This window comes from Talpa occidentalis, unplaced genomic scaffold, assembly GCF_014898055.3.
Source record: "Talpa occidentalis isolate TD23 unplaced genomic scaffold, MPIMG_talOcc4v2.1, whole genome shotgun sequence".
In the NCBI taxonomy this organism is placed as follows: Eukaryota; Metazoa; Chordata; class Mammalia; order Eulipotyphla; family Talpidae; genus Talpa; species Talpa occidentalis.
The window spans coordinates 153,801,761-153,822,176 of record NW_026555331.1 but is presented as its reverse complement, the minus strand read 5'-3'; the positions used below and the strand labels follow the sequence as shown (position 1 = coordinate 153,822,176).

At 53.0% G+C, this 20,416-nt stretch overlaps 1 long non-coding RNA gene across 2 annotated transcripts; it reads left to right on the top strand.

Annotated features, from left to right (window-relative positions):
• Positions 1-317: 317 nt before the first annotated feature.
• LOC119249137 (uncharacterized) lies at positions 318-13,049 on the top strand. Of its 2 annotated transcripts, XR_008550910.1 has the most exons (6): positions 318-391; positions 686-751; positions 10,448-10,639; positions 11,024-11,129; positions 11,567-11,674; positions 11,767-13,049. It is a non-coding gene; the product is annotated as an uncharacterized LOC119249137 (long non-coding RNA). The 2 variants fall into 2 exon arrangements; XR_008550909.1 differs by lacking the exon at positions 318-391 and having other exon boundaries at positions 527-751; positions 11,767-13,048.
• Positions 13,050-20,416: the final 7,367 nt, after the last annotated feature.

Genomic DNA, 20,416 nt, shown 5'->3' with positions numbered 1-20,416 from the left:
CGGCCGCGCGGGGACGGGCGTTTCACCGGCTCGGGAGCGCGTGACCCGTTTTCCGTGACGGGCTCCTCGGCCTCAGGCTCCGCTCGCGCGTCACCTTCACGGGAACGCGGCCCCTGACGTGCCTCGTCGCCCCCGCCCCGCGGCCGCCCCCACCCCCGGGCGCGGGCGGGGCGTCCGGGCCTGCGTCGCGGGTCGCCGCGAGGCGCGCGGGGGTCACCCGGCCCGGCCGCTCAGCGTCCGCTCGTGAGCGACTCCGTGTCAGCCCGAGCGGCGGCCGCGCGGTGTCGTCCTCAGAGCAAAATCCTGCCCCACGGACGCCCGCCCGCCCCGGCGGTGGACGGACGGACGGACGGGGTCCGCCGCGAGCTGAGGGGACGCCCCGGGCGGCGAGGTCAGGACGCTCGCCCCGAGGCTCCCCGTGTTAGGCACCCGGTTTTGTATCGGGGCTGCCCTATAACACCCGGGCCTGCTGTGGGGAGGCGCCCGGGGCTCCGGGGCTCCACACGCGGCCGCCCCCGCCAGTCGGAAGCCTCGGCTTGGGCCTGCAGCGGCGCTCCGGAGCCGGGGGCCGGAGACGGGGCCTCCCTGCGGCGTAACTGGGGTTTCAGGCCTGTTGGGATTTTTGTCCCTAGAAGCCGTCTCAGTTTGTCCCTCCACGTAACCCGTTGTCATTTTGTCTTTATAGAGTCAAAGAGGCCCAGCCTAGAAAGTGTTCAAGGCACCTGAAGATAGCAGTAGGAGCAGGTGAAAGGTGAGTTCCCAGGTGAGAGGTGGAGGCCCAGTCTGGAGCCTCAAGGCCCAGGACCGAGACCGCCGGTGGCTGTGTTGTGTGTTTTGTAAGGGTCCTGCTCCACTCCCCCGTTGGGGACTTTAGTCAGAAAGTTACACCTGTGGGCCTCCCTGGCTTCCCCCACCGCTGGCCTGTACCCCAGCTCTTGTATGCATAAATAAATGGAAGGAAGGAAGGAAATACATAAACCGCAGCTCGCAAACTGCCCCCACTGCCATATTTTTTCCTTTCATCCCCTGAATGGTTACCAGGTGCCAAACACAAGGCAGGAATTTCATGAGGCTGTGAGTGGGAGCTCAGTCTGTGCCTCCAAGGCTTTAGAGCCTAGTGAGAGAATCAATAGGTCATCACAGTATAGAGTGGTGAACACTGACAGAGGCCAGTCCAGGGTGCCCTGGTCAAAGCCACTACCAGACAGCCGACACAACCGACACTTTGCGGGGAGTCAGACCCTGCAAAGCCCACCATCTAAGCTGAACCCCAGGGGCTGTTTCGCTAGACCGTAGAGGTTGCAGGGTGGGAGAGTTTCCAGGATGGGACCTCAAGATTCACTGATGGCCATGTCCTCTTCTAGCTCTTATAGGAACTTGAGCTGGCCAGTAAGAAGGGCTTATCTTTTCCAGGAGCATTCCTTCTCTATAGGACTTACTGGGAATGAAGGCCAAGTCAATAGCTGGTAGAAAATAAAGGATTTCCTGACTTTAGTTTTTCTTTCTAGACATCACTGAACCTGGATGTGTTGATTAAGATATGCAGGTTATGCTCTGCTCCCCGCTCTGGCTCTGGTGAATTCTCTCACCCTCCCACACTTCTGACTGTACCCAGTGCATGTATAAACAAAAAATAAATAAATAAATAAATAACATGCCTCTATTAAAAAAAAAAAAAAAAGATATGCAGGTCACAGAAAACCTAACTAAGGTAGCACAGAGAATGAGCTGGTTTTAGTATTTTATATGCTAGAAAATCCAGAAGTTCCGGGATCATTTAACCACTGGAGGGCATCATTGTGGGCCCAGCATGCTGTACCCAGGCCCTGGGTGTCTTGCCTGCTCTTTGTCATCAGGCTCATCCCCTGCAATTGTAAGAAGACGTCTCCCGCAATTGTAAGATGACGTCTCCCGCTCCAAGCACAGAACTGGAGTGGACAAAGACAGGGGGCTGTGCCCGTCCAGATTCCTTTCCAAGGAGAGAGAAGGAGGAAACACTTCCCCAAAAGTCCTCAGAGCAAATGACTACTTCCCCCGATTTCATTAAGCGGCTATTTGTTTCCTGGACCTGCTGGAACAAAGTACTACAGACATGAGGACTTAGAACAAGTCATGTCTCCGCCCGCATTTCTGGAGAGAGCCAAGAGCAAGGTGGGGCAAGGTGCCTCTGACAATGCTAGTGGGGACTCCTAGGCCTTTGTCTCACTTTTTGGTATTGCCAGAATCATCAGTGCTCCTTAGCTTACAGATGAATCACTCCAGCCCTGACCTCCGGGTCCCGGTGTCTTCTGTGTGTGTGAAAGCATTTCCTGGAATTATCCGTGCCTGGCCTCCTCCAGCCCTATCAGATGCAGACCCCACCCTTAGTGCCTCATCTTGACTTGATCACTTGTGAAGACCCTGTTCCCAAACAAGACCATCTTCACAGGCACCCAGAGTTCAGACCCTGACGTGTGACATGTCTTTGTAGGGGACAGAGCACAATTACACACCAGCCTAGGCCAAAGCAGTCACTGGCAAGGGGATCTGACATGTCAGGACTGGTTTAGGCTGTAAAGGCGTCTTCGGGCTGCGAGGGGGCCTCGTGCCCTCAAAGCATGTGACCGCCAGTGCCTGGCTGGAATCAGATTGGATCAGCTAGAAGGAAATGACAACAGTGGTGTCCGGCTCCCCAGCCATTTTCTGCTTCCATCAGAGAGCCTCACCTACGCCTGCCTTCTCACTCAACGTCTGCTTCGAATTTGTCCTGCTTGACCCAGCGCAAGTCAGCCACCTCCTTGAAGCTTCCCTCAGCTTCAGAAAAGGATTGTTTCTCGCCTGTGCTCCCACAGAACCTGGTGCCTCCCTCCACATGGGCCCTGGTGGGGCAGCTTGGCAGTGGCAGGACTCCAGGCACCCCTGCCCCTAACCCGCAGGCTTCCCTTCCTCCAGGCCAGGGACACTGCCCGGGCAAGGGTGCTCAGCAAGTGGTTAGTGAATGGATGGAAGCCACTGGGCTTGATTACACAGGACATTTGCTTTTTGTGTTATTTAAAAAATTTACAATGCTCTATGTAACTTCCATCAGTATTTCTACCGTTGTCCCCACGTACTCTCAACATACTCTTTAGTCATAACTCCCATCACTCAGAGCCTGACAGCATCACTTTTGACAGCTTTGGACAGGACAGAGACATAAGCCACGGTCCGGAAGAAGCACACCGTGTACATCCGTGCGGTGATACTGCTAAGGGGCCTTCTTCCTTCCAACATACTCTGCAAAACTCCACTTTCGTGCTGAGTGGAGTGTCTTGGGCTCTTTAGCAGGGAGAGGAATCTCTTTTTCATCATTTTCTTCTCAATAATGGCCTCCCAAGGCAACCCCGCCCAACAGACAGAAGCGTGGAAACTGGGACCTTCCTAACTGTTTTCTGTCATCCCGAGTGGCATCACTCCCAAATCAACTGTTAGTAAGCACACTTGATGTTGGTGATGATGTATATTTATGATGCATAGAAAGATGATTTTTTTTTTTGGGGGGGGGACCCTCACCGGTGGCCGGGGATAGAACCGGCGCTGCAGAGGCTGCGGGCAGCTTCGCAACCCAGCGCTCAACCGCTGCGCCACCAGGGGAGGCCCAGAAAGATGATTTTAAAAGCAAAAAAAAATCAGGACTTGGACATTGTCAATCTAATGGGATTTGGTCCCCGAGGCCTTGGACAAAGTGTTCTTAATTCCCGCATTTAACTCATGCTGGGCTAAGAAGGGGGAAAAATTTTTAAAAAGACTTAAAAACTGGGGCCTCCCCGGTGGCGCAGCGGTTGAGCGCTGGGTTGCGAAGCTGCGCGCGGCCTCTGTGGCGCCGGTTCGATCCCCAGCTGCTCCCCGGACACCGGAGGAGGGTCCCGCATGGCGCGCAGACCTCTCCTGCCGCCCGCTGCTCCCCTCAGCAGTGTACTTCGGTCCTTCTGCCTGCTCTGCTCCCCGCTCTGGCTCTGGTGAATTCTCTCACCCTCCTGCGCTTCTGACTGTACCCAGTGCATGTATAAACAAAACAAACAAAAACAAACCAGCAAACAAATAAATAAAAAGCATGCCTCTATTAAAAAAAAAAAAAAAAAAAAAAAGACTTAAAAACTGCCCCCCCAGCTGCGGTGAAATTTGACTCAGAGCTGCAGGCAGGGCGATCTGTGTGTTCTCTGTTGCAATGAGATTGCACCTAGAGAAAGGATTCCCCCAAATTAGCTCCCCTTCCTTGCAGAGTAGCTGGCATTCTTTGGGGGGAAGGGCCAGTCACTGCCCACAGTGGGTCTCCCAGAGGTCTGGGCAGTAGCTGGAGAAAACGGTCCTTTTTTGTTGCCAGCTGGCGACGTGTGCTGACAACAGCCCCCAGGTCACAGGCTGGGCGGGAATCACCCAGAGCACTGACCTGAGGGTCAAGCCTTAAAGAAATGGGGTGTCGGCCACAGGTGCAGGGGGTGAGAGGATTCACCCGAGAGTGGGGAGCAGAACAGGCAGATCTACTGAAATCCACTGCTGGGAGGAGCCACGGGTGAGACAGGAGAGGTCTGCTGCACCATATGGGTCAGCTCCTTGGCCAGGGATGGAACTTGTGCTGCAGAGGCTGTCGATAGCTTGGTAGCGCGGTCTTTAACCCCTGCGCCCCCAGGGAGGCCCCTTCCCGGTTCTCACGGAGAACTGAGTCACAGCGCTGCCTTACTCAACAAAGCGTTTCAAGATAGCATCGCATTTACTCTTCAGGATACGTCCACAAAGTAGACACTATGAATGCCTCTCTGACCAAAGAAGAAAGCTGAGGTGCAGACTTTCCAAATGAGGATATCCTACAATTTAATTTTGACATCCGCTTTAGTAAATCTTAAGAGAAAGGGAAAATGCTAAAGTGTTGGAAAACGAGCACGTGGCCGGCAAAGGTAGAATGTGTGAGAGCCAGAGGGACCAGCGGGGGGTCGGTCCTCTGGTGCAGGGTAATCCCCAGGGGGAGGGGAGGTTCCAGGTTCCCCGCCCCCACGCAAGGGAGGGTGGAGCTGAGTAGGGAGGAGAAGCTAGACAGGAGCCTGGGGGAAGGAAGCGAGGAAGGAGAGGCAGGAGACCTGCAGGAGGCGCAGGGAGCAGAGACACGTGAAGAAGCTGCGCTTGAGCTCGGGCTGGGACTCGGAAGGAGACACTCGAAACTGACAAGGGCCCCCCAGGGAAGTTGACAGCGGCAGACTTTGTCCTGATTTGGATTTTGCTCTTTTCCTTCCAGACTTGCCTGGCCCTGTCTGCCCCCTTCCCACGGGTCCCCCCAGAAAGTGTCTTAGACGTGTGGCAGGTTTTCGCGCCTCAGTGGCCGTTTTGGGCCAACCCCGCCTGGCTGGGCATCTACCCACGAGGGGACGGGTAACATTGGGTGTTCCATGTGGCAACTATTTTATCTCTCCTTTCCCTTCTCTTTATTGCACACTAATTGCATTAAAGTTCCTTCCTATGACCGGTCTTATGCATGAGAGTGTTTTCTCTTGATGCGATGGATGGCATCTAGAGCAGGCGGGTTTAGGGGTCCTGGGGTGCTTCTTCACCCTGCCCTGTCACACTCTGATCATTTCAAATAGACCTAAAATGTTTGGATCCCTTCACCTCGATGTTTTCTAACTCCAGTAAGAAGAGCCCATGAACTCCCATTAGGCCATCACTGTATGTTCTCGAGACTGAGTAGAATGCAGTAAAATCTCATTTTTCTGCCAATAAAAATGAAAGTGCTGAGTCATGTCATGGGGCGCCAGCAATCTGGACAGAGCGTGCTGCCAGAAGCCAAGTCCAAAAGCTGCTTGCCATTGTGCAATCTCACCAGAACCAGGTCTTGGAGGAGTCGCTTCCAGGGGCCTCTCCTTTCGTGGGGGTGTTCATTCTAGAACATGTTTTAGAAGCAGCCCAGTGGGAACCCTTATGTAAATATAGTAGAAGGAGAGAAGCAAGGCTGTACCATTTCAAAATACCTTCCGCAGACATCGCTGTGGTTCATTGTGACAGGACTTGTGTGTGCGGGAACTCTGGAGAAGCCCCAGGGAAGGGATGGCCTACTGGTAGCTGCTGGAGGACAGCGCCAGGCTGCAGGGCCGGTCCTTAACTGGAGTTGAAACTCTGGTTGCAACAATGTATCTGAAAATTGGTCACAAAATGACCATGTGTGGGCCTCCCCTGCTGGCGCAGGCATTTGAGCGCAGCCCTGTGAAGCTGTCAGCAGCCTCTGCAGCGTGGGTTCGATCCCGGCCAGCCGGCGAGACTCCCACACGGCACAGCAGACCTCTCCCGTCTCCCCGCTGCTCCCCTCAGCAGTGTGTTTCAGTCAATCTGCCTATTCTGTTCCCCACTCTGTCTCTGAATCCTCTCACCCCTCACATTTCTGGCCTGCACCCCACCTGAAATTCTAGATTCCACGTCTATAAAATGAAAACAATTCTGGGAAGGTGAAGGGATTCCTGGCATTCACATTATCATAATAAATTAGTGGTTGCTTCCTTGGGCCAGCTGCTGAGGGAACGGATATTTGATGCAGGGCGCAGAGGACAAGGGTAGCAAGGAGGAAAGGGTTGCTTATTTTTTTAAGACTTGGGCCACTGTCAGAGGCACTGAATATTGAGCTCCTGCCGCAGGGGGAGGATAACACTGGCGCAGAAAACCTCCCCTAGAACAGGGGCTAAAGGCAGTTTGAGGGTCTGTAGGGGCCAGGAACAGGGCACAGAGCAGGTTTTCTGATCCGGCAGACTGGGTAAAGGAGGAGAGAGTCCTGGAGCCCTCAGTGGTTTTTTGCAGGCTTTTAATGGGATTTACCCGGGTCACAGCAGGCAGGGATGCGGGCAGGCCTCCCAGCCCCCAGCAAGTCTTCACTCTATCTGGGCTCTCTGGCCTTCTCTGCTTCTCTCTCGGCTTCTGCTGCTGCTTCTCTCTGGCGTCCCCGTGACGCCGCCCTTAAAAGCCCAGTCTCAGCCCAGGGGAATCCCATCTCCCTAGGCCCACACCCCGCTCCAGGTGCCGCCATCAGGCATGCGCTCAGGACCGCAGGGATCCATCATCCATCCTGATGGCGGGAGGGCCAAAAAGCCTGATACTTTTTACCTTACCCTACAGTGTCTTAAACTGAGCACCCTAAGGAGGATGACCCTGGGGTACAGGAGCTTGGGCTCCTCCCACCCCCACCCAAAATAGCAGCTTCAGGGATGCAAATCCAGGCCCCTGCACTGAAGTGGTACTTACAGGTGATCACATAGAACATCTTGTTTTCCTTATATGGGTTAATATGTCTATCCTGAGCACAAACAACCACACAGAAAATGAGCTTTTGGAACCTAGTCGTGTTTAAATTGGGAGCTGTCTGTTAAGAAACATAGCTAACGTTTGAAAATCCTTCCTAATCACTACGCTGAGCTCTCCATGGACAATTTCATTAATCCCCCCACTAGCTTTGGGAGTTTGGTACTGGTGTTACTACACTCATTGTATGGTTGGGGAAGCAGGTTTAGAAAGCAAGCGATGACATGTACAAATATTTGATCTTTATGTTGTGCACCCGAAACTTATCATGTCGACTATACCTCCATTAAAAAAAAAAGGAAATGAAATGAAATGGTGGATCCGGGGTTCAAACACAGTGATCAGATTCCAAAACCCCCCCTCAGGCCAGGCTGTTGGGTGACAATCTCTTGATTGACAGTCTGTCAGTCACCAGGAGAGTTACTGTCTTCACAGGAGGGGGTGTGAGTGGTGATTTAGGGCTGGACCTTGAACAGAGTGATGTGGGGTCACATTCCGACTGTCACTCACAAGCTGAGTTGCCCTAAACAAGTTTCACATTCTCAGAAACTTCCTGCACGCACACATAAAAAGGGAAGTCGTGTCCACTGTATAGAAATGGTGCAAATGTTTTAAAAGGTGGACGTGGGTGCCTGGCACTTAACAAGCATCCAGGCAGTGGCCTGGCCCCCTGGCTGACAGACAGCTGCTCTGGGAAGCTTGAAAGCGTCAGTGAAGATGTAGAGTCAGGACAGGACACAGGGCAGGTTTTCTGATCCCATGCAGACCGGGTAAAGGAGGAGTCAGAGTCCTCAGTGGTTTTGCAGGTTTTTTATTGGGGTTCACCAGGCATATGGCAGGCAGGGGTGCTGGGGGGCCGGGAGGCTGTCAGTCCTCCCAGCCCCCAGCAAATCCTCACTATCTGGGCTCTCCGGACTTCTCTCGGCTTCTGCTCAGCTTCTCCTCAGCTTCTGCTCGGCTTCTGCTGGCGTCCCCGTGACGCCGCCCTTAAAAGCCCAATCTCAGCCCAGGTGAATCCCATCTCCCTATGCCCACACCCCACTCCAGGTGCCGCCATCAGGCATGCGTTCAGGACCGCAGGGATTCATCATCTATCCTGATGGCGGGAGGGCAGAAAAGCCTGACATTTTTCCTTACTCTACAGAAGAGAAACCACACCGAGCAGTGTCCAACAGTGCTTCTATTCCCTCTCTCAATTCTTGGGCATGTCATCATCAGGTGTTACATAGGAACCCCCAGTCAGTGGACAGGCCAGCAGACCATCACCATCACCCCACACCTGTGGCCTTCTCATAGTCACCTCCACTTCTCGCCACCCGTGGGGTTACCTGCAGTTCATAAGAGAGAAAAACAGGGTGCGTTCTCAAGCTGAATTGGATTTTGTTGATGGGATCCAGGGCTGGTAAAACAACCACCCCTTTTATTAGACTTTGCTACTTCGTGCAGGGGATAGAAGGTGCTGGAACCTAAGGAGAAGAGCATAAGATATTCTACAAACTGATTTTAACCCCAAAGAACAATACACAAGAAATCTTTCCACGTTTCCCTCCAGCCTCCTGGACCAGTTAAATGATTCTGCCACCAGCCCGGGTCTGCCACCCACAAGCTGTGCAGCCTTGGGCCAGTTGCTTAACCTCCAGTTTTAGTTTCCTCACCTTCGATTTGGGGGTCTCAAAATGCCCTCTTTACAGACTTGGGGGAGTAAATGGTCAGCCAGCAGATTTCCTCCTCCCTCCTCTGTTCCCACACACACCTGTGCTACACTCCAGTGAGGTGAAGGTGAGCAAGCAGTGGATGCTTGGCGTGGGACCTCCAGGTGAGCATGAGTCACGTGAAAACAAGTCAGGAAGGGCCCCTCTTGGGAGCCGGCTCCTGGGACAGGGGCGAGAGGGTTAAGGATGCTCTAGGTGCTCATGTTTTACTTCAAAAGCCTACCTGGCTTAAAGCAAGAGCTCCAGGCCTGTTTACCCACTTCCATCCTGGGGCTGTAACATCTGGAAGAATGACATATCCCCGGAGGTATTTGATATATATATATATTTCCTTTAATTTGCAGCTGCCTGTGGTATTTAACATTTGAAACATAAATACACCACTAAAATCAAAATATTTCATGACTTTTCTTCACTGTATCTAGCAATCAAATCAGTCATTCTTTCAGAGAAGAAAACTTAAAAGCCTGACAAGCTTTGTTCTCGTAACTGCTTTGTAACTGATTGATTGATGGCTGTCAGCCATCGCTACCACTCTCATGTCGGTCAGTTTCTCAAGGGGCTAAATAGGAAAGCCAGATTTGATTAGTTAATATGAATACTTTCAAGTGATAAAATTCCTCACTACAATAGTGCCATGTTTTCTTAATCACAAGGTAAGAAAACAATTTGAGGGAGGAAAGTGCTTTAAATAGTGATTAGAAAATGTAACCCATGAAAAAATGATGGCTTTTAATTGAAGAAAAATTTCAAGTGCCTCGTCCTGCAAAATGCAAGTGTAATCAACAATGAAGACTGAATCAAAGAGCCTTCTGGATAAACCCAGGTAGGCCCCCATCCCTTCGTGGCTTTGAGAAGACTATTTCTAAGTTTTAGATGATTTTTAAAATAACCTCCCTACCTGGTGATCACAAATAACATCTGAAGATTCTTTCTTTTTTTTTTTTTTTTTTGAAGATTTATTTATTTAAGCTTACAAGAACTGGGGTACAGGCCAGAGGTATGGGGGTTGAGAGGACTCACCAGAGACAGAGTGGGGAGCAGAACAGGCAGATCTACTGAAATGCACTACTGAGGGGAGCAGCAGGGAGACAGGAGAGGTCTGCTGTTCCATGTGGGAATCTCCCTGGCCAGGGATCAAACTTGTGCTGCAGAGGCTGCCAATAGCTGATAGTGCTGAGACTTAACCCCTTGAGCTACCAGGGAGGCCCTCGTAACAATATTTGAAAAGTGTATTGATTACCTTCTGCAGGTGATAGGACACCAACTCATTATTTGAAAAGTTAGAAAATAAAATGACACAATCAAGCTTGTATCCTGACTCCCCTATAGGATTGTTATAAGTGGGTTCCTTCATAGATGTGTGGTAGCTTCTTCCTCTAAGATTACTGCAACTTACAACTTAACATGAACGCTGTCATGGGAACGTGACCTCTGTGCAGCCCCTCGTGTGTGAAAGGACCGAGGCATTGTGCATCGATGGCTGCTCACAAGAGCGAAGAGCAGGCGGTGTGTGTCCTGATGAAAGAACATGTCACCTGTGGCTCGGGCTCCACCTCCGGCAGCTCAAGCTTCCAGATCAGCATCCAGTGTTGAGAGACCGTACAGCAGCGGCAGATGGCACACCTGTGGCTGTGAGTGTCAACCGGCCCAGCCATTCTGGAAAACTATTTCATGGTATTGATTAAAGTTGAACATATGTCCTCCCTGTTACTCAACAATTTATTCCCGGATGTAGAGCCAAGATGGTGGGGTGAACCTACACCCTTAAATTATATCCTGTGTTATGAAACAATGCTGCCTCATTAAAAGATGGTACAGCCTTACCAACAGTAATAAAATAGTATAGTTTTAAAAATACAATAAACTTAAATGTAATATCACACTACTTCCAATCTTTAATAGTTACTATATTCTTATGTATTATTTCATAATCAAATCATCTACAAATTGACTTTAAACTCTGTTACAATTTGTCTTTTACTCTGAAACAGCCTCCACTCTCCTCCCCACCTTAGGTGTGAAGATTCCATGACTAATAAACGAAAACCCAAAACAACTTCCCAGTGAAAGCCCAGGCCGCGGGAGTCAAAGCAGGGCCGTATCTTGGTCAGGAGCGAGCAGGTGATGCTTTATCCAGTCCCTTTCCCGGGTGCCTCTTCCGAACCCCTCGGCTGCCACCTCGTCTGAGAGCTCAAGCGGGGAAGCAATTATGAACGTGCTTTGGAAACCAACGGTGCACTTGTGAAAAGTATGCTTGTAGTCCCGGTGCCTATTATTGTGCAGAGCACAAAATAATGACTCCTTGCACAACAGTCAGTGGTTACTCTCAGGCACCGAGGGAGGAAACCCTAAAAAGACATCTCTCTATATAGAGAGAGACATAGGGATATGCAAGTCTTTATATATTTACATATATATGTCTTTTTAGGGTTTATGCATGCAAGAGCCGGGGTATAGGCCAGAGTGTGTATATATATATTCAGTACAAATTCTTTTTTTTTTTTTCTTTTTTTCTTTTTTTCTTTTTTTTTTTCGGTGGGACCCTCACCGGTGGCCAGGGATTGAACTGGCACTGCAGAGGCCTCGCAACCCAGCACTCAACCACTGCGCCACCAGGGGAGGCCCTTCTGTACAAATTCTTTTGAAACATTTCATTGTCAACACAGGTACCAAATTGTCATTTTGTTACATCTCCAAGTCAAGCGTACAAATCGCTTTATCTACATGCGAGTCAAGCAGAGGGTCCATCTTTTCACAGGGCGATGAACAGGACGATGACGGAGCCGGAGAGAGAGGCCAGAGCTAGAGCACGGGCAGAGGCTATCCTCACACCTGAGAGCAGGTTAACTCCAGCAGAGAAGGTGGTCCCAGGGCCGTCTGGGAGCAGCAGGACTCTCCAGGGGTCACAAAGTCCACGGATTCAACCCTGAGAGCCGAGGACACTCCCTGGTTGGCCTGACTCTGTTGACCGGACGCTCTTCCCAGGTGCTTTCGTCTCTCTGATTTCACGGTTTGTAACTTTTCAAATATCTCCACCCGTTTAATTCTAGCTGTTCTCTAGGGTTAAACATTCAGAAGTTTTTATCCTAAAACAAAAAGACACCCTAATGAATGGGAGAAAATATTTGTGCATCACACAACTGACACGGGGCTGATAGCCAAGGTCTACAAAGAACTCAACGAAAAGAAAGCAAATAACCCAATCGAAAGGCAGGCAGAAGAGCTCAACAGGCATTTCTCCAAAGACACGCAGACAACCGACACATGCACGAGGAAAATGCTCATCGTCACTTATCATCAGGGCAACGCAAATCAAAACCACCTGAGATCGCACCTCACACCTGTGAGAAGGGCCCATGGAGTGTAGACGGGTCCAGCCCCAGTGGAAAACAAGATGGAAAGTTCCTCAAATATTAAAAAAGGATCTGCCATACGATCCAGCAGTTCCACCCCTAGGAGTCTACCTGAAGGCTACAGGAACACTGATTCCAAGGCCTATCTGCACCCTGTTCGGGCAGCACTGTTGACAACAGCTTCGCCATGGAGATGACCTCTGCCCACGGACAGATGAGTAGATGGGGAGACAGGGTCCGTATACACAGTGGAATACCACTCAGCTGTAAAGGATAGCTGGGTGGCAGCGTGGATGGAGCTGAAGGGGATGGCGCTAAGTGAAGTAAGTCAGAAGGAGAAAGACAAACACCAGGTGGCGTCACGTGCAGAACACAGAGAAACAAGACAACGGACCAGATCCAGCCAGGCCAACAACAAACCCTGGCATCTGACCGCAGGACGGAAGTGCCAGAGGGGAGGGGAGGAGAGAGAACAGGTTCCTGGTAGATATTGGCCATCAGGCCCTTGTCAGGTGGATCGTGGGGGACTCTGGGGGACAGATAACATGTGGAACAACACCTGAAGGGAGAGTCTATACCTCTAAACCACACACAATGTTACGAACCAGTATTACCTCAATAAAAAAAAAAAAATCCAGAAGTTTTCTTTAGAAAGGGGAGGCTATACATTTTAAAGTACTCCTGCCCATTCATTTTGTAAAGCTACCAAATATATTTCTCTTTAGGTTTGCAGAATTACTGTCCTTTAGCAGAAAGCCACTGTAGTAGAAAACCATTTCCTCTCTTTCTATTCCTTTCCTCCTCATCCTTTTCTTCTGTCCTGTTTCCTGGGCTCTCCAGCCTACTTTTGGGAACCAGAAGGTACTGTGAGCTAGCAAGACTGCTCGGGGCCCGCCGCTTCCTTCAGTGGACATGAGACGGGCACCCTTCTTCTTTTTTTTTTTTAAAGAGGCATGTATTTTTATTTATTTATTTATTTGTTTGTTTGTTTGTTTGTTTATACATGCACTGGGTGCAGTCAGAAGCGCGGGAGGGTGAGAGAATTCACCAGAGCCAGAGCGGGGAGCAGAGCAGGCAGAAGGACCGAAGGACACTGCTGAGGGGAGCAGCGGGCGGCAGGAGAGGTCTGCGCGCCATGTGGGACCCTCCGCCGGTGGCCAGGGAGCAGCCGGGGATCGAACCGGCACCGCAGAGGCTGCGGGGAGCTTCTCAACCCAGCGCTCAACCGCTGCGCCACCGGGGAGGCCCGGGCACCCTTCTTTCACCACTTGCCAGCTGATGGGCCCCGAGTGCCCGCTCCTCCCTGCTGTCGACAGGGGAACACACGGCACCTCCCTGTTTGCCTGAAAGAGAGACAGGAAGGTCAGGTGAGATAATAAATGTGAAAGTGCTTTCATGAAATGGGAAGAGTCAGGTGTGATTGTTAATAATTCATGAACTGAAACCCTGACTAACACTCTCTAACTAGAGTAAGTTGGTTCTTGAATTCTAAGGGTTTTATTCTATTTAGAATTATCCTTTTTGTTCTATTTAGAATTATTCTTGTTAGAAATGACTTTTACTAAAAAATGGAAAATGCAGAAGTGACTCATTCCAAACCAGTTATTTGCATGCAAGACACTAAAAATGAAAGACTTAAATGTCAAGAGGCAATTAACTCAAGGCTTAAGCCTGTTTGTACAAACTGCCCTCCCCCAAAAAAGTTAGAACAAAAGGCTTTTAAGAATCTTCTCTGTGGATGCTTTTGGGGAGGTGTTGATTGTCAGGGAGGATCAATGATCACTTAGCAGGGCTTGATGACGTCAGTCTGAGTCATGTGAGTTTTACAAACTAGCATGAGGTCATTTTAAACTAATCAAACGGGTGGCTGGAGAAAGGTGTCATTCACTCTTTATTACCTCAACTGGCCACAAAAGCCCTGGACCTGTTAGTGGAACCGGGTTAATGAGCCCCTCTAAATCTGGAGGGTGGTGGTCATTGTCTCATTCAGGCCCTCCTAGGAGACTGTCTACTTCCCACACTGGCCCGAAGGCAGCTTCTCCAAAGGTGGTTCTATGGTCATTGAGAGGCTTTCTGCTTTCAACCGTAGAGCTTTTCTTATTGCAGTCCCTGAAAAGTGATTTCTGGTTGCCCAGAGTTTGTTCTGGGTCACTGAGAATGTTCGCTATTGGTCTGCAAAAGTGTCGGTAAAGCCCCTCGAATTCCCTTCCAACGGCAGGAGGCTAACCCGCCAGTGATGTGACTGTATTAAAAGAGCTGAAGCTGATTATATTGAATGGTTTCTGGAAAGCTGTCTCGTTCTCTTCTGGGTCATCACATCCGACAAGAACACAAATTATTACCAATCACGGAAGGTGCCATAAAAGAAGTGTAAAGGGCTGCATGAAGGGAGACCCAAGGGCTGACTTCTTTTTTTTTTTTAATCTGGCTGGTGGACTCAGGAATTTCTCTTTAGAAAGATTTTTCTAACAGTTGCTACAGGACAGGGAGGGGGCACCCCAGAACCCCCAAACCGGCCTGCTCTACATAGGTTCCGCCATCTGCCGCATCAAGACAAAGCATAGTCTTAGTGCGGAAGAACTTTAATACAATTAGTGTGCAACGAAGACAAGACAATGAATATCGTTTCCAAGCCCTGCACCTGAAGTTACCCGTCCCCTCGTGGGTAAACGTCCAGCCAGACAGGGTTGGCCCAAAGCAAGGCCCGAAAGCCTGTCACAGTCTAAAGCACCTTCCGGCAGGGACCTATAGAAAAGGGTCAGAAACAGACAAGTCTGGGAAGAAAAGAGCAAAATAGGGCCTCCCCGGTGGCGCAGCGGTTGAGCACTGGGTTGTGAAGCTGCCCGCGGCCTCTGCGGCGCCGGTTCGATCCCCGGCTGCTCCCCGGCCACCGGAGGAGGGTCCCCATGGCGCGCAGACCTCTCCTGCCGCCCGCTGCTCCCCTCAGCAGTGTCCTTCGGTCCTTCTGCCTGCTCTGCTCCCCGCTCTGGCTCTGGTGAATTCTCTCACCCTCCCGCGCTTCTGACTGCACCCAGTGCTGGTATAAATAAATAAATAAATCTTTAAAAAAAAAAAAAGAGCAAAATCAAAACCAAGACAAAAGCTGCCTCTGTCCCCTCCCCACAGTCTCTCACCCGCGTCTGTCTCTACCGGCCCAGGCTTCTTCACGTGTCTCTGCTCCACGTGGCTCCTCCAGGCCTCCTTCTTGCTCTCCATCTTCCTCCGTCCTTCCCCAGTCTCCTCTCCTGCTGCTTCTCCTCCCTGCGCAGCTCCACCCTCACATGGGTGGGGCAGGGAACCTGGAGCCTCCCCTTTTCCGGGGGCACTCCCTGTTACAGTGGGAGAGGCAAAGCTAGCAATTTCCCTGAAATGCAGGACCAGTGTCATTTGCTGCTCCAGTGCAAAATGGAGACGGGGTGGTGGGCAGAGGGAGTGGGGAGTTGGTTCAAGAAAGTGTTAAGAGGGCCTCCCCGGTGGCGCAGCGGTTGAGCGCTGGGTTGCGAAGCTGCCCGCGGCCTCTGCGGCGCCGGTTCGATCCCCGGCTGCTTCCCGGCCGCCGGCGGAGGATCCCACATGTCGCGCAGACCTCTCCTGCCGCCCGCTGCTCCCCTCAGCAGTGTACTTTGGTCCTTCTGCCTGTTCTGCTCCCCGCTCTGGCTCTGGTGAATTCTCTCACCCTCCCGCGCTTCTGACTGTACCCAGTGCATGTATAAACAAAACAAACAAACAAACAAAATAAATAAATAAAACATGCCTCTATAAAAAAAAAAAAAAAAAAAAAAAAAGAAAGTGTTAAGAACCTGAAGACAGCGCGGGCAGTGTTGAGGGTTCAGCGGCAAGGGGGCAACCCCGAGTGCAGGACAGGGGCGTTCTCTGACCCGGGGTGGGGACAGCACTAGCTCGGGTAACCACAGTTTCAGGTGACAACACAGAGATTATGTATTTGTGTATGTTGTGAAATAGTTCCCACAAGTCCAGTTAACATCCATCACCAGACAGTTACAGCTTTTTTTCTTGTCATGAGAATTGTTTTCCTCACCACCACCTTTGACCTGCCTCCCTCCCCTCCCCCACCTTTTTTAAAAAAATTATTTTTATTTATGCATACAAGAACTGGGGTGTAGGCCAGTGGTGAGGGGGGTGAGAGGATTCACCAGAGACAGAGTGGGGAGCAGAACAGGTGGATCTACTGAGATACAATGCTGAGGGGAGCAGCGGGGAGACAGGAGAGGTCGCTGCGCCGCGTGGGTAGCTCCCTGGCCGGGGATCGAACTCTGCTGCAGTGGCTGCCCATAGCTTGATAGCACTGAGACGTCAACCCCTGCGCCACCGGGGAGGTCCCCTACCCCACTTTTGAGATCGTGATGAAGCCCATTTGGAGAAGTGTCGGGTTCAGAGAACAGGGTCCTTGGGTTAACTCTGGGAAAAATTTCCCCGGAGCTCGCCTTTCAGCCACAAGGGCGAGTATCCGTATCCGAGGTATGTGAAAGGTCTGTGCAGGAGGCCGGAAGGCAAAAGACCACCAGGAAGCCCACCTGGGGGCAGGAATGCGGAAGCCCACCTAGAAAATTCAGACAATAAGCCTCTCCCTGCCCCACAAATCTTTTCGTGCCCTACAAACACCCCCCCATGCAAACCCAGTTTCCCACCGGACCTCTCCTCACCCTATAAAAGTCTGCCTCCCCCTGGCAACGTGGGTGACTTCACCGACCCCCACCTTGGGTCTGTGAATCCCACCAGGGGCCCAATAAATTTCCCCACCTCTGAGAAACTTGGCCTGGCTCTTCTTTTCTTTACCACGCGGCACCTTTCAGTGTGTGTCCCCGAGAGACGGAGCTGGTAGCTACAAAGGGAGGGGAGGGTCAGGAGGGCTTGCCCAGGCCCACTGGGGCCTCCCTGCCCCCAGAAGGGACAGGTTTGCTGAAGGAGAGGCCTGCAAAGTCCCAGGCGGGCGGCCTTGGGAGGGGAGCAGCCCCTGCTGCTTGTGACTGTCTTGCTTGGTCCCAACCCCGCCATGTAAGCGCCGGGCGTTTGTTTGTGGTTCTGACGTGGTTTGGGGCATCTACTCCCTCCGGCTCCCTGCACGTAGCTGGCAAGGGAAGCATTTCCTTCTGGCTGACTAGACACCCATCGTGCGGACCACCCGAGCGAGATGCGCTAAATTCTTCTTTAGGGGTGATAGCATTTGTCAAACCCTGGGGGAGCTTTTTTAATCGCTGATTCAGTTTCCAGCTTGTGGTTTGTTTATTTGATTCTGCTTCTCCTGGCCCGGTGGCCCGGCAACCTCCTAGAATAAAAAGGAAACCTCAAGACTGAGAAGGATCCGGATGCTTTCCACGCGGGCCGGCGGCTTGGGGTCGCTGTGGTCCTCGCAAGTGATTCTGGGCTCCGGGGCCACTTCACCCACCGGGTGGGCAGAGCCTTCCCGCGGCGGGGCGCTGCGGGTCCCGCGGCCCCCGGGCTGGGGCATCGGAGGGGGCGAGGACACGCGTGGGCGGTTTGGCCCTTCGTCACGACAAGCCAAGCTTTCCTGGGCGGGTCCACTGGGTGATTAAAATGTCCGTCCTGCGGCCGGAGCGGCGGGTACACGGGGGCGCCCACCCCGAACCCGCACCCCGAACCCCGCCCTCCGCGGGCCCGGCCCCGGCCCGAGCGCGCGGCGGCCGCCGGGGGGCAGTGTCGTCTCGCGGTCCGTCCGCGGCCGCATTTCCAGAAACTTTTTTTTCCTCCGTCAGCTCCTCTTGCCAGGGGCCTCGGAACCCTCGTCAGCGCCCTTAACTACACCCGCCTCGGCGGGCGCTGCCGAGGACAACGCGAGGCGCCTCGCCCGCCGGGACAACCTCGCCTGCCGGGACAACCTCGCCCGCCGGACAACCTCGCCCGCCGGGGCAGCCTCGGCTCGTCGCGGGCCGTCCGCGGGAAGCACAGGGGCGGCTCTGGCTTCGCGGGGGACAGTCTCGCGCGGGACCGTCCAGGCGCCGACGGCCCGGGTGCTCCCCCAGGTGGACCTGCAGGGCCGGAGCCCCGAGGGCGCCCGGGCGCGGCGTGACCCGAGGGCCTGGGCGGGCAGCGCCCCGTGTGGGCCGAGCGCAGCGGCGGCGACCCCGAAAGACGCGCCCTGCAGCCCGGCCGCGAAGGCGCCCCGGCCCCCCCAGCCCCCGAGCCCGCGCGCCGGAACCCGGGATCCCCTCGGGAAAGCGCCCCCACCGTGCCCCGCAGGGGCGGCGAGCAGGCTGGGGTGGCCGTGGGAGGGGCTCCCCGATGTTTTCTGTCTGATAAGACGTTACAGGAGACGGTTCCCGGGTGCAGTTAGGACGGGGGGCGGGGGGCCAGGTGGGCTGGGGGAGCGCCCGCAGCCAGGGGTGACCTGACGTCATGGGCACGTCAGAGGAAACGGAATCCGAGCCGGGAAGCCCGACCCGGTCCGGGCACGGAGAGGGGCGCGAGCTCGGGGAGCGGCATCTGGAAGGATGGACTGGAGCACGGGGTGCAAGGCTTTGGGGTGCGGGGGAGAAAGCGCGGGGTCGCCCGTGCGCCTCGGAACCAGCCAGTGTTCCCGGTGTTAGGGGGAAAAGGCAGTCCCAAAGCAAATTCCATACAGGCTTTGTGGACTCCACCCCCACCCCAGGTCAAAGCCAAAGACACTGGGAACTCCAAATCCCATCACCACCAAAGGGAAGGTGGCTGGGATTTGGAGTTCCCAGTGTCTTTGGCTTTGACCTGGGGTGGGGGTGGAGTCCACAAAGCCTGTATGGAATTTGCTTTGGGACTGCCTTTTCCCCCTAACACCGGGAGGAGCCCGCGGGGCAGCGGCGCGGAGGAGCCCGCGGGCCGGGCCTGGCCGGGACGAGCGCGCCGAGAAGCGCTGACAAGTGTAACCCCGACACTCAGCCCCGGCAGCGGGGGAGCTCGGCCCGCGCGGGTGACTTCGGGCCCCCTGGCTTGGGCTGGGGTGACCTTGGGCTGGGGTGACCTTGGGCTGGGGTGACCTTGGGCTGGGGGTGACCTTGGGCTGGCCGCTTAACCCCTCTGAGCCCTGCTCCAAGGGCCAGCACGAGCCTCCGGGACACCCCGCGCCTCGCCCAGGCTCTTGGTGAGTGCGGGGGCCAGACGGCAGGCGCCCGCTGTGTGGGGAGGAGGGTGATGAAGGCCGCGGCCTCGCGGGGACACCATCCCCCCGGCAGGCCAGGCACCAGAGGCCAGTCTGGGACAGAAACTGACGACTTCCGGCTCCCAGCCAAGGCCTCTCATCCTTGCAAGTGCGTTTTAAGAGTCTGGGAAATTCCTCCCATCCTAAAATACCTCTGCAATCTTGTGTTTTGATTTTTATGTCAAAGCACACTCTTCATCCCTCTGAGGAAGACAGCCCGATTAATTATTCTCATTAACCGACTTCCAGCTAATAGATTTCATGTAACTGGGGATTTAAACGGTCGTTTATTTTTGTTTCAATAAGTAAATTTGAAAATGTCTATAAATATGAGACCCAATAAAATACATTTTAACTTTTCCCCCCACTATAGGAGGAATCTACATATTTTTTAAAAGTTTCCATTTTTCTTTTTTAAGATTTATTTATTATGCATACAAGAACTGGGGTACAGGCCCGAAGCACAAGGGGAGGGGTGACAGGATTCCCCAGAGACAGAGCGGGGAGCAGCACGGGGGGATTACTGAAACACACTGTCAGGGGAGCAGCGGGGAGACAGGACAGGTCTGCTGTGCCCTGCGGGTCAGCTCCTGAGCCACCCCCTCTCCCCTACTGAGCTCCTGCTGCGGTGGCTGCTGATCGCTTCCTACTGCTGACACTTAACTCTTTGCTACCCCAGGGAGGCCCCGCCCTGGTTTTTAAAGTTTGTCTTTGCAACTGCAAATGAGGCACTTGAATATCTGATTATCTTATTTATGAACGTGGAATTCAGATCATTCAGATACAGTCTTCAGAAAAGAACAACAATAGCCCAGTGCCCCCGAGTGTGCTGTAGGCTGTATCTCACGCAGAAAGCTGTGAGGCTAACCTTTCCCCAAGAGCTATTCTCTTGTTTTTTTAAACTC